We start from the raw sequence: 19,273 nt of genomic DNA, 5'->3' as shown, positions 1-19,273 counted from the left end.
AGGATGGTTAGCACAGAAACACAACGAAAATCAATAGCAAATGGCTTGGGTGTCCTACACAGGCCCTGTAGACATTAGTATTTTATGAAATCCTAATGGTGACTTCGCATACTGTATGGTATGATTTTTTGTTAACCCTGTTCATCTTCAGAGCCTCATATTTGTCTAGGTCAGTCAGTCATTTTCCAACCTGCTATATCCTAACACAGGGTCACGGGGTCTGATGGAGCCAATCCCAGCCAACACAGGGCACAAGGCAGGAACAAATCCCGGGCAGGGCACCAGCCCAGCGCAGGACACACACACCAAGCACACACTAGGGGCAATATTTAGGATCGCCAATGTACCTAACCTGCATGTCTTTGGACTGTGGGAGGAAACTGGAGCACTCAGAGGAAACCCACGCAGACATGGGGAGAACATGCAAACTCCACGCAGAGAGGACCCGGGAAGCGAAACCAGGTTTCCTTACTGCGAGGCAGCAGCGCTACCACTGTGCCACTGTGCTGCCCTTGTCTAGGTTTCTGGTATCATTTCCAGTTAACTCCATCTTATGTTATGTTTCAGCCTGGCTCAGGTAAGTTCTTTGCTTATTTAGTCTTTGTATTTATGTAATATTGTGATTTTTTGTGTTTATTAATTATTTGCCAATGTTGTATTATAGGGTGGCGCAGTGGGTAGCGCTGCTGCCTCGCAGTTGGGAGACCTGGGGACCTGGGTTCGCTTCCCAGGTCCTCCCTGCGTGGAGTCTGCATGTTCTCCCCGTGTCTGCGTGGGTTTCCTCCGGGCGCTCCGGTTTCCTCCCACAGTCCAAAGACATGCTGGTTAGGTGGATTGGCGATTCTAAATTGGCCCTAGTGTGTGCTTGGTGTGTGGGTGTGTTTGTGTGTGTCCTGCGGTGGGTTGGCACCCTGCCCGGGTTTGGTTCCTGCCTTGTGCCCTGTGTTGGCTGGGATTGGCTCCAGCAGACCCCCGTGACCCTGTGTTCCGATTCAGCGGGTTGGAAAATGGATGGATGGATGTTGTATTATATTGATAATATACAGTATGTAGTAATTTAATGTGTGATCTGTCCTGTTTCCTTTAAGTGAAGCATAAGGAGGTGGTGCCACACAGTCAGGCAGCTGGGGTACTGGGCCCAGCTTGTATATAAGGTGATGTGGTTGTTTTTACAGCAGCTTCACCATTGTCTGAGTTAGTGTTCCCTATGATTTTGCATTCTGTTTGTCTCTTGTTTGGATATCTAGGTTTTGACCCTTGCTCCATTTAAAGGTACTATTTTCTGTTTTGAGTTTTCTAGAATATGTTTACTTTAGGTTCAGCATTTCTTTGTAGGAAATCTGTAGTTGTTGATTTACAGTATATACTCATTTTTAAGTCAGGTCTTGAAACCCAAAAAATCAATCATAAAATCATACCCTGACTTATACGCCCATTCAAAAATATGACACTTAATTTTCTTTTTTGTACATATTCTTGCTTCCTCCAATCTCACACCAGTTTCTTAGACACATCAAATTTTGTTGCAACAGCACAGTTACCAATTTCTTTCATCACTTCAAAGATTTTTAATTTAAAACCAGCTTCATATTTTGTTCTGATCAAATGCTCCATCGTAGATAATGGATGCTTTTACGATAAAGGTGTATGAGGGTGTGAGATACAAAAAACCCAAATCAGTGCAAATGTCGCTTCAGAACAGTTTGGGTATTACCGTGTGGTCACGCAGGCACAATACATAGAAATAAAGTCAGTGTGCTCCATGGTTACTCTCTCAGATTGGTGTTAGCATATCATAATCTCTTGGACCAATAGCGTGAGTTTTCCGCATTTGACTTATACAACTGACTTAAATGCGAGTATATACGGTACCTAAAAATGGACAATAACACTTTACAAAAAATAGAATCTTGTAGAAATATACTGATGTACATTTGCGTTGCTAGTTGTGCTAATAAGTTATGAAACTATTTAAACCTTAGCTACGATCTACAGATATTCATTGTTATACACTGAATATAGAGCTATTTATTTCTGTCTAGCCTGTGGTCTGGACATATCCAATGAGGTTTTCTCTTCAGGTGGAGCCACTACTGGACAGCAACGCATTTTGACAATTCCTGTGTCTTTGTATTGGTACAAAGAATCTATATAGAGTGAATTAAAAAACTGATAGTTAACTTCAGTTTACATTCAGTTTAAATTCACTAGATTCAAATCCCGCTCATGGAGGCCTTGATATAAGCTACATTCTACTCATCACATTTTCTTGTAATCACAGATTTATTGTAGAACCGAGATAAATTTTCCTTGTATTAGTTTAGGACTGATGTAACTGACTGAATAATCTTTTTATGTAATAATCTGGTAAGTAATGTCATTTTTGTACAAACATTTATTAAAATGCATAGCAGACTGACCTAATCTATGTAACTGACAAGTGTCTGCCCCAATTATGCAGTCATTCCAGAATTAAACAGTAAAGACAATTTCTATGAAATGCATTATTCAGAAGCCTTATTAGCCATGCTGCATTATTACTTTTGCTTTGGAAAAACCAGATTAAACCATCATATTATAGGGACATTATTGTCACATGTAGAGAGTACAGTGAAATTCTTACTTGCATGTGCTGATCAACAAGCAACATGTGACTACTGTACAGCACCATGATAAGATTAGATGAAGAAGATGAATTCAGTCAATGTAAGATTTTTGATATGACAGTTTCTAAGTAGACAACTGTTTCCTCCTTGTACAGTAACTTTTGACATTTGAAAACTAGAATGAGTATGGAATGCAAAGAAGTGTGAATTAGCATAAGCCACCCTAATTCAAGGTATTCATTAGAAATGTAATGATTTACTTCATGAGGTAGAAATACATTAGAAATAAGAATAGTTTTGTCAACAATATTTGAAATATTAAATTGTGTGCTGCAATTTAAATGGTTAAGTCTAAATATTCTTGATTGTAATAGAAATTTGTCATTTTTCACCCTCTGATGGAGGTCCATAGTGGGCTAAATCCCTAGTAAAGGATCAAAAATCAAAAATGATGTCATATTCATAATCATTAACATTGAAATAGTCTAAAACAGTGGTTCCCAAACTCGTTCCTCAGGACCCACTATGGCTGCAGGTTTTTATTCCAACCAACTTCTGTTTTCATTGGACTCTTAGCCTAATTAAGTCAGTCATTATTTCCCAGTTTCTGTGTTTTGGAGTCAATGTAGAAATTACAAACTAAGCTAAGCAGACCTTTATTAAAACTAGGGGGCTTTGCGCCCTGCTCGCTTTGCTCGCCAACCCTGGGCCTGCGCTAAGAGCTAGCCTCTGTGCGGTTCTGCAGCTCACGTATAGGGATGCAGATGTACAGCTGTACACTTTATACAGTTTTTTAATTTCATGGGAATTGTTACATATGCATAATAGAACTATTTTACATTACAGTGAGTAATTAACCATATTAAAAATAGTAAAACGTAATAATTTGAAAATAAATTATGTTCCATGTTACGTTAGAGTTATTCGTTGAGTAATACGATTTCGTTCTGTTTGGCTTTGAAATTAACATGCAAATACTTTTCAAACTAACACTTTTACTGTAAAACTTCAGTAAAAACATTTTTTTTTTAATTAAATTTTCATCAATATCGCATTGAATTTGATTCTGTGTTTGGACTTTCATCATGACAACGCAACATATAACCGCTCGTGATTGAATTTTGTTCCTTTCTCTCTATTAAATCAAATGACTTTTTCGAATGTATGTTCCACACGATCACCACCAACTATTTCAGCGTAGTCTATTGATATACATTTAATCAATTTGCTGTGTAATCGATCAACATTTTTGGCATTAATTCGTTTGACTTCATCGTTTCTCGGTGCTAGGATTGCCCGTGTACTCATTTTTTCTGTTGATAACCCTTTGTGATTAAATTCTTCAATAAAATTTGGACATAATACATCTTCTTTAATTGGGAACTTAAAGTGAGGAAAATGTTAAAATTTATAAGAGCTAAGAGAGCAGGAACCGTGTATGACAAAAGCATTCACACGAATGAGAGGTGAGAGTACCATGTGGGTGGTTGAATATGGTTGAGAGGAGGGTGTGACTTGAAAAAATCTCATGGCCAAAGTCTCGCAGGACTTGAAAAAATCTCTTCAAAAAAGTCTTGTCTCACTGCAGGATTTTTTTTTATATACTAGAGAGATGTAATAAGCAGTTATAAGGGGATTATGTAGTTTTTTTAAGTCGTAAACAGTATTTTCAACCTAATCATCATTCTGCTTTTCCAGGTGTTCTGGTTATTTACTAATTAGTGGGTCTAACACTGAAGTCGTTGCAGCTTTCATCATCCTGGGTGTCTGCTATGCTGGTTGTTAATTGTCTATTAGGGTTAAATGAAGGGAGCAAACTACACAGGAAAAGGGGAAAATAGTATGAAAACGACAAAAGAGAGTTAAGCATTTATAGCTTTAGAAAAAAATAGAAATAGTTCTAAATGTCTTATAAATGTAAAAACCATACTGTTGTGTTTTTCTGAATGCAGAATAAGAGAAGAGTAAAAAAGAACAGCTAATTAAATGAGATCAGTTGTTATCTGTTATTATCACCGATTGTGAATCTGGTTGGATCAAAAACCTGTAGCCACAGGTTTGGGAACCATTGGTCTAAAACAAAAGATCACATGCTTATGTTTGAAATTTGTCATTTTTAATAGTTTGGGAGTATCTATTAGGGAGCTTGGGCCACTGGTAAGTAGTCAAATATCAAAAATATTACCATATTTGTGATTAGAAATCTTGAAATACCATAAACAGCATTTCGCATGCCTATATTACTGATTTCCATTTTTTCAAAATGTTGTGAAAAAGAGTAGCTTTGAGTTGGTCAATGTAGCGTAAATAACTTCAAGTCCATCTGATCATTTTTGGTGAAGACACTTATAGGTTTACTTTTCATCAGGGTAAGGGTGTGATTTCATGCACATAATATGGTATACAATGGCCTAAAAACTTGTTTTTTTGGGTCAAGAGAGGCTAAAACATAGGGCACCCTAAAAGGCTTGATGTTTTGCATAACTAGACATCAAGATGAGTTGAACAGTATATCATATGTGGAGGTTTCCTTGTACTGGTGGGTCAGTATAGTACAACAAAAACTGAAGTGATTTCAAAGCATTCATAAGTAATTCTTAACAATGCAATATTCCAGCATGATAGGAGGAAGGTTTCATTATGTCTCTTTTCCACTAACTTCAGTGACCATCTTAGAACCAGACTGTTTTCTAAAATTATTGGGAAAACATTCACAGCTCTCATAGTCCTCCACTAAAGCAGAACCTGCATGGAGGAGAGTAGCTTCTACAAAGTAGTGCTGACACTGTATTTAAGTCCTGTATTTAATCAGATGACAAAACAGTGGTCAAAACATTGCATCTCTCACTACATTTTAGGCACTTGCTTTAGTTCTTTGAATCTATGTTGTTTTGTGGTACTTTCTCTTTATTTGTTAAAAATTAAGCCACAAGCACTTTGGACTACAAATTAAGTGCAAGCACAATTTACGGACTGAGACGTTGAAAGTGTTCAATGTAGCTTGAAAGTATTACCGTACAATAAGAAAGTATTAAGGTACATTTTAAAAGTTTGAAAAAAAAGTGATAAAACATCAGAAAGAAAGTAATATTGAGCCTTGATATAATTCCCTTTGTTTCTGCTACATACATGCCTGTACAGATGTCTGTCTTTAATGTTTGAGGAAACCAAGTGACTCCTTTTGTGGTATTCTTGCATATTGAAAAATTACCCAAAACAGTTCCATCAACCTTGCTCTAATTCCTATTTTTAACAAACAATTGGTATTCTCTTCAGCAGATAATTTCATCACTGAATGTTACTCATCCTCACAATTGCATATGTATAATAATTGGTTTAAACAAATGGAGTGGACCTATTGGAATTAATTTGTTTGGAGTGTGGCAGAGATGAACTAATGTCTTTCTTTAGGGGACTTGGCAAAGAATAGTTGATAAACAAGCAGGGGTCTGTTTCAAGGGAACCCTTTGTCAAAATCAAAACAGCAGAATCTGTAGCAAAAACAAAATGAAAATTACAACCAGAAAAGTTTCCTAGAATAGTTTTTATTTTCATTTACCAGTCATTACAAAAAGACAGGTGTTAATATACATAATGCTTAGAGTAGACCTCACCCCTTCTGGCACAGAAACTATAAAACAGAGCTGCTCCCAGAAGGTGGCATCACATATTGACCAGGTATTTGAGGAGGACATAGCTCCAACTCTTTTGTTAATTTTATATCGGCTGCCTGAAGGTGCTTAATTTTCTTGCTTGCAGGCCCAAAAGAATGTTATTCATGTTCTAATTAAAAGGGGTGATCTGGTTGGTACCCCAACCTTTTGTCTGTGTACTCTGGTCTTCTTTGCCAGGCTTGTTACACTGCATAAAAAGTAGAACAAATTTATTGTTTTTTCTTGAGTTCTAGTTTTATATAGTTTCAGATTTTAATTAGCTCAATTAAGGAAACTTAAAATGGGTTTCAGACATGAGACTGTATAAAGTATACTGGAAAGCAATTCCATGCTGTTTTAGCTGGCAAAAATAATAACTGCACCATTGATGCATACTGTACCTAAATTACTAAAGATATCCATCCATTTTCCAACCCGCTGAATCCGAACACAAGGTCACGGGGTCTGCTGGAGACAATCCCAGCCAACACAGGGCACAAGGCAGGAACCAATCCAGGGTACCAACCCACCGCAGGACACACACACACACCCACACACCAAGCACACACTAGGGCCAATTTAGAATCGCCAATCCACCAAACCTGCATGTCTTTGGACTGTGGGAGGAAACCGGAGCGCCCGGACCTTAATATCAGTTATACTGCTGGCATTTGAGTGACTTCTTGTCTTAAACACATTAGGATCCATTCCAGTTTGGATATGGACAAAATAAACCAGTGTAGGATGTGGGTGTCACTGGAGTTTCATCGTTTACTTCACCAACAAGAATCATCTTGCACATATAGCATGTATCGTCTTTACTGACTACAGCTGTACTTTTAACAGAAATATCTTTTTCAAATATTTTGATAAACTGGTACACACAGTCTGCCGGCTTTTGACACAGTGCCGGCTCTAACTTTAGGCAAAAATGAAAAACCATGGAGTCTTGAAGACAATTGCTATACATATATTGCACGGAGGGCAGCATGGTGGCGCAGTGGGTAGCGCTGCTGCCTTGCAGTTGGGAGACCTGGGAACCTGCGTTCGCCTCCCGGGTCCTCCCTGCGTGGAGTTTGCATGTTCTCCCCGTGTCTGCGTGGGTTTCCTCCAGGCGCTCCGGTTTCCTCCCACAGTCCAAAGACTTGCAGGTTAGGTGGATTGGCAATTCTAAATTGGCCCTAGTGTGTGCTGGGTGTGTTTGTATGTGTCCTGCGGTGGGTTGGCACCCTGCCCGGGATTGGTTCCTGCCTTGTGCCGTGTGTTGGTTGGGATTGGCTCCAGCAAACCCCTGTGACCCTGTGTTTGGATTCAGCGGGTTGGACAATGGATGGATGGATGGATATTGCACGGAAGAGAGTGTGGAGGGGCTCTCCTTCTAGTTTTGAGTGGGTGGCCTCTCTAGAGTTTTGATTGCATTGTTACCTAGATATTTGATGAAAGTGTGTTTGTGGGGCCAGGAATGGGGGGTAACTCCTTTCAAGTGTCGAGTGTGGTGCAACACAGACATGCTACATGTATGATAGATGACAAAGTTCAGCCCTGCCTAGGTGACTGCCTAGTTTGCCTATGTGGTAGAGTTGGCCCTGGACACAGAGATCAATCAGTCCTTGTGTTGGTGTCTATTGGATTTACTTTCTAATACTAAACAGATGGTGAAAGTAAAGAATACCATTTCTATGCCCTTCACTCAGAGTACAAGTGCCCATAATGATGGTGTCTTATCACAGTTTTTCATATATTGTATACTAGTGACTGTAGTTCATGTGCAGAATATATTGGAAAGGTCAAATTTATCACAAATGATTAGAGGTATGTGCAAAAGAAAAAAACAAATAACTTGTGGTCAAGAATCAAGAAGAGTGGTACAGTGGTTAGTAATACTGTCTCACAGTTGCAGGGTCCCTGGTTTGAATTTTGGCTTGGGCACCATATGTTTTAACGAAGACTAAACACCATAGTAGCAAACACACAGCATTGATCTAAGTGATTATATCATGGACAGACTTTGGAGGGTACTCTACATATCAGACTCTTTATCAGTCATTTTAATAGCTCTTGGAATATTAGTTCAGGTTTACTTAAGGAGGTTACCCAACAAAGTCATTTTTATATTCTTTACTCACTGGTTCACTTCAGCATTGCTAACCCATTCATTTTGGTAGTCTATTGCTCAGTTTAATTGTTCCATGGTCTAAATTGCAGGAGTCCATTTAAAAGAATAGAGAGCTGTTAGCAAAATTCTATTGTAGCACCAGCAATGTAAACTGAAAATACAACATAATATGGTAACATTTTAGAGTAGGTATCAATTATAAAGCAGCTACTAAGAGGCTATAAATATTTTTATTATCTATGTTGCTAACAATTATAAAAATTATTATTAAAAGTAATAAAAAGGATTATCATATTTCTTATAAAATGCAGACCTCAACTAAAGTGTGCATTTTGATTTGTTTAGATTTGTTGTTGGCTTTGACTTCATTATTTGGAACAATCTGGAGTAGAAAGCAATTTTTTGTTGCAATTTGAAACTATAAAACTTGATTTTACCTTTAATTTATTGTGTTAAATACAATGTATTTTGGCCTTTTAAAGCAATCCTACTTGCTACTCACCATTTGCTTGGTTCTGTTTCTGCTCAGTGGCAGATTACGTAGCCACTCCACCTGTGCTGACTGTTTTTGTTTTTTGCCAGTTTTTAGGAGACTCTCTTTTAGTGCAGTTGTTGTGAACATAATAAATAATTGTCAGAACGTATTCAAGTCTCAAACAGAACAGTATTTTTGGTGATTCCATTCATTCATCCATTCCAGGTCCCAAACAGGAGTTTCTTTTTGGTGACTCTATCCATTTATTCATTTTCTAACCCCATTTATTCTACGATAGGGGCTACCATGAATGCTGTTTTATTTTTTCTTTGGCATGATCATTCTCAGTCCTTACCTCACAAATGTGTGTGTCAACCTGTCAGCATTTTTGTGTCTTTGTGCTGGATGCTTGGAGCCTATTAAATCCTTTTAGAGGTCAAATGAATATGGAAACTCCACTGCGGGATTCCACCATTGTTGAACAATGTGCTGTAGTGAGATTCCTTTGGGAAGTGAGGATGAAACCTTCCGAAATTTACAGAAGGATGTTTTCTAAGAAGTGAAAACAGCATTAATCAATGAAAATGTTATGAATGTGTAGAAAGCTGGGAGAACAAGTGTAACCAAAGAAGCTCAATCTGCTTGACCATCAACATCACACACACACACAAGTCTACATCAACATGGGAAATACCTTCATCAAAGTAGACTGATGAATTATACTGTTGCTGCACATATGAATATCAGTTATAGATCTACACATGCCATATTACATGATGACTTGGGGTATCATAAAGTTTGTTCAACATGGGTACCCAAAGAGTTTACTGATATGCACAAGCCGCCATCTTTTGGTGAATTTCAACAGGTTTCACTCCCTCTGAACAAACATCTCATAATGGTGCATTGTTCAACAATGATGTGGTCCTGCAGTAGAGCATCCATGTTCATTTGACCTTGGCTTCAACTAGACTAACACCAGCTCATTGCACTATGCATGTTCAAACTACCCATAAGCCACCGCACAAGTGTTGTATTGCATCAGCCGGTATCTGTTGAGGTTACTGTGTAATTTTCAGATTGTCTTTACTTTTTGATTTACCCTTGTGTTGAGGTTTTATTAGTGGTGTCAGCATAGCACACTTTTTCATAAAAACAAGAGTATTTACCAAGTGATAATTGCTAATGATGGATTGTTTGCCTCTATTATCATTGCACACATTCAGTTGTAAAGATGGTGTGCATGGTATCCACAATAATGAGAAAGGCAAGACTGAACCAATTTATGCTTTACAATGTAGAATGAAAGCACAAAATGTCAAAGCCCCACTAGTCCTCCTACAATCAAACAGTCAGAAAAGAAGCCATTCATTAGAGTAAACTAACCTCTATTGCTAAACAATAATGTGAGAAAAAACACAGTTGTGACTGGTCATCCATGCTAACATGCTTGACACCACTTTTTATAGGCTGATTACCAGTCAAAGGTTACTGCAGGCACGTCTGCTGCATTTCTCGAAGACAGATAAGCTTCTCCCTGACCACAATAGAACTATATAGAGATGAAAGAGAAGTAATATTGCAATATGGATACATTTATATGATGCCTATTAACTACAGTATATCACAATGTCCTTATGTCTTCCAGTGACAATAAAAACACTAAACATACTAATAACATCTTCTTTATACTTTCTGGTTCAAACCTGTTTAGACTGCAGAAATGTAAAGAAATGGGAAATATTGCTCCAAAACAGCAAACACCCATAGAAATGACTCACAAAAAAGGGTATAAACTTTCACAAGCAGTCTTCTGTTATATTCAGTTTTGCAATTGCAGGATGCAGTTCCTGAATATTAGCAGGTGAAGACCTCGAACATTTATATGATAAGACTGTTCTGTGTGCCACTGTCAAGAAGAACAATATACCAAAACAAACTATGACAAACACCCAAAACTGTGCCTTCTAATGTCTCTAGTGAGACACCTGGCGACACTACCTCCCTGTGCTGAAGAGCCTTACCAATCTGTATGCTCACTATTCTAAGCTCCAAGGCTCTCTAGCTAAGGAGCTTCTTTATACTTTCCTTTGAAACTTGGAACCACTTCTGGGATCAGAAATACTTCCCATAGAGTCCTATGTCCTTTTTTACTGAGTGCACACTGGTGTCCCCTGGCTTACCTGCATTCCTAAGCCCTATCTATTAAAAAATGAGGCCCTATTTCTAACAGGAGGATGAGGAGGTTGGGAGCATGCACTGATAACATGTTGCACACCCACCACATGTCGAACCACATAGATTGGGATCTGAGTACAGCGGGTGACACCTCAGCACCACACTGAAGCAGAGTGAGGTTTTTCACAGTGGCTGGAGTGCCAATCCTGCCACCAACCCCCAAGTTTTCCTTGTAAGGTGAAGGACCTGTTTGCAGATCTGGATGCACATTAACCTCATACCCAGATCCATCCATCCATCCATCCATCCATCCATCCATCCGTCCGTCCGTCCATCCATCCATCCATCCATCCATCCATCCATCCATCCATCCATCCATCCATCCTCTTCCGTTTAGCCGAGATCAGGTCACAGGTGCAGCAGCTTGAGCAGAGTTGCCCAGACTTCCCTCTCCCTGGCCACTTCTACTAGCTCTTCTGGGGGAATCCTGAGGCCTTCCCAGGCTGTGGAGGAAACTCAATTCAGCTGCTTGTATTCGCGATCCAGTTCTTTCGGTCACTACCCACAGCTCATGACCATAGGTGAGGGTAGGAACGTAGATCGACCCGGTAAATTGAGAGCTTTGCCTTTCGGCTCAGCTCCTTTTTCATCACGACAGACCGATGCAGAGCCCGCATCACTGTGGATGCCGCACCGATCCGCCTGTCGATCTCCCGCTCCATTCTTCCCTCACTCGTGAACAAGACCCTGAGATGCTTGAACTCCTCCACATGGGGCAGGATCTCACTCCCAGTCCTAAGAGGGCAATCAACCCTTTTCTAGCTGAGGGCCATGGTCTCAGATTTGGAGGTGCTGATTCCCATCCCAGCAGCTTCACACTTGGCTGCGAACCAATCCAGTGAAACCTGAAGATCATGGCCTGATGAAGCAAACAGGACAACATCATCTGCAAAAAGCAGTGACCTAATCCTGAGCCCACCAAACCAGACCCCCTCAACGTCCTGGCTGCGCCTAGAAATTCTGTCCATAAAAGTTATGAACAGAATCGGAGACAAAGGGCAGCCCTGGCGGAGTCCAACTCTAACTGGAAACGGGTTCGACTTACTGCCAGGAATGCGGAATAAGCTCTGACACTGGTTGTACAGGGACCGAACAGCCCTTATCAGGAAGTCCGGCACCCCATACTCCTGGAGCACCCCCCATAGGATTCTCTGAGGGACACGGTTGAACGCCTTTTCCAAGTCCACAAAACACATGTAGACTGGTTGGGCAAACTCCCATGCACCCTCCAGGACCCTGCCAAGGGTGTAGAGTTTGTCCACTGTTAAGCGACTAGGACGAAAACCACACTGTTCCTCCTGAATCTGAGGTTCAACTATCTGATGGACCCTCCTCTTCAGGACCCTTGAATGGACTTTTCCAGGGAGGCTGAGGAATGTGATCCCTCTGTAGTTGGAACACACCCTCCGGTCCCCCTTCTTAAAGAGGGGGACCACCACCCCGGTCTGCCAATCCAGAGGCACTGTCCCTGATGTCCATGCGATGTTGCAGAGGCGTGTCAACCAAGACAGTCCTACAACATTCAGAGCCTTGAGGAACTCTGGGCATATCTCATCCACCCCTGGGGTTCTGCCACCAAGGAGTTTTTTGACCACCTCGGTGACCTCAGTCCCAGAGATGGGAGGTCCCACCTCTGAGTCCCCAGGTTCTGCTTCCTCATAGGAAGGCATGTTAGTGAGATTGAGGAGGTCTTCGAAGTACTTCCCCCACCGACCCACAATGTCCTGAGTCGAGGTCAGCAGCGCACCATCCCCACCATACACAGTGTTGACACTGCTCTGCTTCCCCCTCCTGGGACGCCGGATGGTGGACCAGAATCTCCTCAAAGCCGTCCGGAAGTTGTTCTCCATGGCCTCCCCAAACTCCTCCTACACCCGAGTTTTTGCCTCAGCAACCACGGAAGCCGCATTCCACTTGGCCTGCTGGTATCTATTAGATGCCTCTGGAGTCCCACAGGACAATAAGGTCCTGCAGGACTCCTTCTTCAGCTTGACGGCATCCCTCACCGCCGGTGTACACCAACGGGTTCGGGGATTGCCGCTATGACAGGCACCGACCACCTTACAGCCACAGCTCCGGTCAGCTGCCTCAACAATAGAGGCACGGAACATGGCCCATTCGGACTCAATGTCCCCCACCTCCCTCGGGACATAGTCAAAGTGCTGCCGGAGGTGGGAGTTCAAGCTACTTTTGACAGGGGACTCTGCCAGATGTTCCCAGCAGACCCTCACAATATGTTTGGGCCTACCAGGCTTGACCGGCATCCTCCCCCTCCATCGAAGCCATCAGTTGACAGCTCCGCCCCTCTCTTCGCCCGAGTTTCCAAGACATGTGGCTGCAAGTCCAAAGACATGAACACGAAGTCGATTATCAAACTGAGGCATAGGGTTTCCTGGTGCCAGGTGTACATATGGACACCCCTATGCCTGAACATGGTGTTCATTATGGACAATCCATGATGAGCACAGAAGTCCAATAACAAAACACCACTCGGGTTCAGATCAGGGGGGCCATTCCTCCCAATCACGCCCTTCCAGGTCTCACTGTCATTGCCCACGTGAGCATTGAAGTCTCCCAGCAGAATGAGGGAGTCCCCAGCAGGTGTGCACTCTAGCACCCATTCCAGGGACTCCAAAAAGGGTGGGTACTCCAGACTGCTGTTTGGCGCATACGGGCAAACAACAGTTAGGACCTGTCCCCCCACCTGAAGGCAGAGGGAGGCTACCCTCTCATCTACTGGGGTGAACCCCAATGAACAGGCTCCAAGTCGGGGGGCAATAAGTATGCCCACACCCGCTTGGCACCTCTCACCGGGGGCAACTCCAGAGTGGTAGAGAGTCCAGCCCCTCTCAAGGAGATTGGTTCCAGAGTCCACGTTGTGCGTCGAGGTGAGCCCGACTATATCTAGCCAGAACCTCTCAACCTCGTGCACTAGCTCAGTCTTCTTCCCCTTCAGAGAGGTGACATTCCACATCCCAAGAGCCAGTTTTTGTAGCCGAGGATCGGACCACCAAGGTCCCCGCCTTCGGCCGCCACCCGACTCACACTGAACCCAACCTCCTTGGCACCTCCTACAGGTGGTGAGCCCATGGGAAGGGGGACCCACGTTGCCTCTTCGGGCTGTGCTCGGCCGAGCCCCGTGGGTGCAGGCCTGGCCACCAGGCACTTGCCATCGAGCCGCACCTCTAGGCCTGGCTCCAGAGGGGGGCCCCCGGTGACCCGTGTCCGGGCGAGGGAAAACACCACCCAAAGTTTTTCTTCATCATAGGAGGTTTTCTACCCATCTAGGCTACAGCATAGAGAAATCCATGATCATGCAAAAGAGTCCATAAAATGAAATTGATAAAAGAATAAAATCACTCCATCTTACACAGGTCTTTTGTATTTGCCCTACATTACACTACTTCTAAAGTATGTGATGTAGACATGACTGTTTTTAAAATAGCATTTTTTTCTGCTTGATCAATTTACTTCATCTGAACAAAGCAAAAGCTCATTTATTTGGGAAGGTTAAAGGAACTAAGGAATGAGATTTGAGTCACCAACTTTGTGCTGCTCACCTACAAAATCCAATTATTGATGTGTTGTGACAGCATAGACAGGGAGAATTGAAAAAGAAACACATGTGGGAGGCAGTGTTTTACCATGTAAACTGCAGCTCCTCTCAATAGACACATGTTCAAAAGGTATAAATAAATGTTGTGAAAAGCAAAAGGCAAAAGGAGTAAAAAGGTTTGGGAATGGCCACCCCTTATACTGAAAAAAATTAAATCAGAAATCAAGCACGTCCGTACAGAACAGAATTCCCAATGGAACTGAGTTAACAGGGCGAGACTGGGCTATACATATGGCTGTAATAGGAAGAGGATGGACCAGAGCGGCTAGAACAGAAATCTATATCTTTTGTAGGTGGGTTCTGGAACAGTTATGACATCATCAGAGAGAGTTGGAAGTGACATCCTCAGTGGGTGGGTCGATTGTGATGTCATTGGGAGGCATGTTCTTTGGCTGGTCTGCAGAGGGACAAAAGGAGAAAGGATCAGATGACAGCGCCAACCCCTGGTCCGACTGAGAAATAACACAATTTGAGTTCATCAACCGTCTCCAACTGTATGTGCACGTGCCTGACAATGTGTTAAATTGTCCTCAGATGATCATTTGTTGCATAATAATAATAATAATAATTCATTACATTTATATAGCACTTTTCTGAGTACTCAAAGCGCTATCCACACAGGGAGGAGCCGGGAAGCGAACCCACAATCTTCCACAGTCTCCTTACTGCAAAGTAGCAGCACTATGCTCCTCCGTTTAAAATGCTACTAATAGTTATTTTGTGAATGGAAAAGATGAGTTTGATTAAAATAAAAGTTTGGTAAGGTACCTATTGTTCATTATTTTCACACAGAAAACACAATATTGCTTCTATTAAATTATACTGCTTAATTGTATAATCAAGCATAAGAATGGAACAACATTCTAAAATTTATTTGATCCAATTCAGATTTACTTGGGGCCACTTGCTCTCTCAACAGCATCAAATGAAGTATTGGATACAACCCTAAGAAGACCTCAGTCCCAGTCAGGCTACACTTATGTAGAAATCCAAGGTGATAAAGACTTTATTATCATTAAAGAAAATGTGAATTGTTACACAGGGGTGCAAAGGTTGGGGTGACAAGCTAGCAGCACCCTGTTTAACTGGTAACTGTGAAAAGAAAAAGTTAAAAAAATAAATAAGAAATAGTGCACACCATGGTGTCAACACAATTTCACAAGTTAAACAACTCTTAGCTGCTGAGAGCTCCATCACTCCTTGCTCTGGGGTCAAACAACAATCTCCTGGCTTTCGTACTTCTGGCTTTATGGGTCCCAGCTCTCAAAGGATGGGACAAATGCTACCCTTTGGAGGGGGGCCATGCCTCTTCTCCTGGGTGATTGCTCAGAGTGTTGGAAAAAACGAACATACTCTTAGCAACAGTGTCCCCTACTGCCTTGGAAAGGTGTTTGTCAACTTACCAGAGCCTTCCTGGTGATTGAAATTACAATGCACATTACAAAGCAAAAACGTTACTGAAGTAAAAATGCAATTTCCATGGTTCTGATGTTAATAAACAGCCTGCTGATAAAAATGAACTCAAGATAAGTTTTAACTCCTCACAGTAGTGAGAACATTAAGCTTAGAGTCAACAGGAAATTGGGGCAAAGTGGTGGCTCTTAGGCTAGGGATCTGCACCAGCAATCAGAAGGTTGAGGGTTCAAATCCTGTAAATGCCAGAAGTGACTCTACTCTGTTGGGCTCTTGAGCAAGGCCCTTAACCTGCAATTGCTTCATCCTGGGTATGATATTAATCTGCATCCAGCCCTGCAAGCAAGTCTTCCAACTTACAGGGAAAACGTGGGGGTTGGTGGTAGGGAAAGCCCATGTCATGAAAGATAGGTTGCAGGGAGAAAGACGTTGGTAGTACAGAATATAAGTGATATTAATCACTTATTTTCTGTTATTTAACTATTCTTGGATTTTTTCTCCTGTTACTGTTAAAATTAGTATTATGATTAAATGACTCCTATTGTGAATTTATTAAGTGCTAATCACTTTACACTTTCTAATAAATAAAGTCTGTTTAACTCAAATATTAAAAGTGGTTACTTTAGGAAAGTTTCTAGGTTTCAAAACCTCCTAGAAGAAGGTACAGTGATACTTATTTTGTAATAGTTACACCCTTTGTTAAAAGAACAGTGTTGACTCAGCCTTTGATTGTATTTTAAAACATAACATTTGTTTGTTTGTTCGTGAATAAGATCTGAATATTCTCTTCCTTCTACATGGAAAAGCATTCTTTCTTCCTTTCTTGATCTAAGGATAAACAAACTCCATTGGTGTATAAGCAGAATAAACGGCCCAATATGTTTTTAAATAGGAATTGCACATTACATGCGCTTGCTTTTTTAACATTTCAATCTGCTTTTTTGGAATACTCTAGTTTTCTCTCACATTCCAAAGACATATGCAGGTAAGGTTGTCTGGCAACTCAGACTTACTTTATTGAGCTATAGTGCATATCTGAGCAAGTGTGATGGTCTGTGAAGAGTTAGTTCCAACTTGAGCAGGCTCTGGCCTTCAATATTAGAGTAAGTATATCTGGAAAATAAATTACGTATTATTCTTTGAAAACCATAATTTGGTATCAAGCAGTCTCAGTTATAATATTTTACCTGAGAATAATTTTAAAAATCCCCTTTAGCTCAAATTTTAATTCCAAGAAAGGAAAGTGATTAGCATAAAATGTATGGATATAGATATAAAGTTAAAAGGGAAAATTAAACAGTTTAGAAAATGTATGCATGATGTAACATTATAATGTGTCTGGGGACTTAGTTCACTAATTTGAAAGTTGGAGCATTTTTATTTTTTTAGTTACCTCTTCATCAAATAGCTATATTTAAAATAACAGCAATAATAAAAAGCAAAACATGTGTTAGTGGACTACATTAAACACATGCAAGTTAACAGTACTTTACAATGTCATGTAGTTAAAAATGTAGCTCAATTGGGCTTGTTATGGTTGAATAGTTTTCATAAATAGAAGATTCTACTTCAAGTGATGAAAAAGTGGCATTGAATGAGTTCCTCATGTTAGTTGATGGCTCTGGAGGGTCTGTGACTACTTGTAGTTCAAATTTCTTAAATATGACATTTCTGAAAGACATTAAAGTCTCAAGGTAAAATGGTATGCTGCTTCAGATCATAATGGAGAGTGTCAGAAAAATAATGAATCAGTATATTACTGAGTAATGTGGTTGTTTTTAGTGTAATGTTAATGCTGAGTACACATTTTTCATTTTATGTACAGTATATGGATTGATGTTTACACACTTCCTTTCCTCTTACATTTATTTCTAAATAAGTTACTTTTTGTTTTCTTTCTTGTACACCAGTTAATCTACCTCTAGCAGTAGGAGAAGTGAGCTGGTTTACCAGAAGCTTGCAAGTGCGTGCCTCACCTGAAATTATACTGGCTTGTGCTGCTGATGTTTTTGGCATCAGAAGTGGCTGCCGGATGAGTAAAACAGGAAAATATATAAATTATGAGTTGAAGTGACCTCAGTTAAGGTAAATTTGAAAAAACAAACTAATTTGTAACTGAGGTTGCACAGTTTTTCCCCCTGTTTTAAAATAGATGTGTTTGCAGATTTGCCAATGCTTTTCAATGGGATATTTTGAATTTTAAAATAATTGTAGTATAAGTGTGCCAAATTTCAACAAACTCAATCTACTTGGAATTAAATTATTTCATGTGGGCAGACAGATGGAGAGATAGACAGTCATGGTAACTGCAGTAGGTTTGTATAATATGCAAATTAACCTAAAAAGGGAAGAAAAGGTGGAGTTAAGGACAGACTATTTTCCAAACAATAGCACACTTTAACTAAAGGAATATTGAATATGGCTAAGTAAAGAAATAAAATTTTAATGATGCTTATTTTTTTTGGTATTTGGTATGCTATATTAATGTCTATAAACAATCTGATTTTTAGAACACATCTACAAAACAAAGCATGGCAGCTTCACTTCATCTCAGTCATCCATCCATCCATCCATTTTCCAACCCGCTGAATCCGAACACAGGGTCACGGGGGTCTGCTGGAGCCAATCCCAGCCAACACAGGGCACAAGGCAGGGAACCAATCCTGGGCAGGGTGCCAACCCACCGCAGGACACACACAAACACACCCACACACCAAGCACACCCTAGGGCCAATTTAGAATTGCCAATCCACCTAACCTGCATGTCTTTGGACTGTGGGAGGAAACCGGAGCGCCCGGAGGAAACCCACGCAGACACGGGGAGAACATGCAAACTCCACGCAGGGAGGACCCGGGAATCGAACCCAGGTCCCCAGGTGTCCCAACTGCGAGGCAGCAGCACTACCCACTGCGCCACCGTGCCGCCCCATCTCAGTCATCAAGAAGTAAATTAACAGGCAAGTCATCAAATTTCAGTGTATCAAAAATTCTAAAAGTATTTTCCAGTATTATTTTAAGTTCTTGACTTTGTTGATCACTGTGAGAGGAGAAAATATCCAAGCAGTACAATGAGAATATACATACACAGATTTCAAAGAATCTATAGAGAAAGCAGTGTCACTGATGAAAAGTGAAGTTAGACTTAGAAATCTTTTA

At 40.9% G+C, this 19,273-nt stretch overlaps 1 long non-coding RNA gene across 1 annotated transcript; it reads right to left on the bottom strand.

The window, feature by feature from the left end:
- Positions 1 to 14,817: 14,817 nt before the first annotated feature.
- On the bottom strand, positions 14,818 to 18,148 carry LOC127529398 (uncharacterized). The gene is made up of 2 exons (XR_007936077.1): positions 18,068 to 18,148; positions 14,818 to 15,101 (listed from the first exon to the last, which is right to left on the bottom strand). It is a non-coding gene; the product is annotated as an uncharacterized LOC127529398 (long non-coding RNA).
- Between the last annotated feature and the right edge of the window lie 1,125 nt (positions 18,149 to 19,273).

The sequence above is a fragment of the Erpetoichthys calabaricus genome, chromosome 10 (genome assembly GCF_900747795.2).
Source record: "Erpetoichthys calabaricus chromosome 10, fErpCal1.3, whole genome shotgun sequence".
Classification (NCBI taxonomy): Eukaryota; Metazoa; Chordata; class Cladistia; order Polypteriformes; family Polypteridae; genus Erpetoichthys; species Erpetoichthys calabaricus.
The sequence above is the reverse complement of the archived record's forward strand: the minus strand, read 5'-3'. Positions and strand labels throughout refer to the sequence as shown.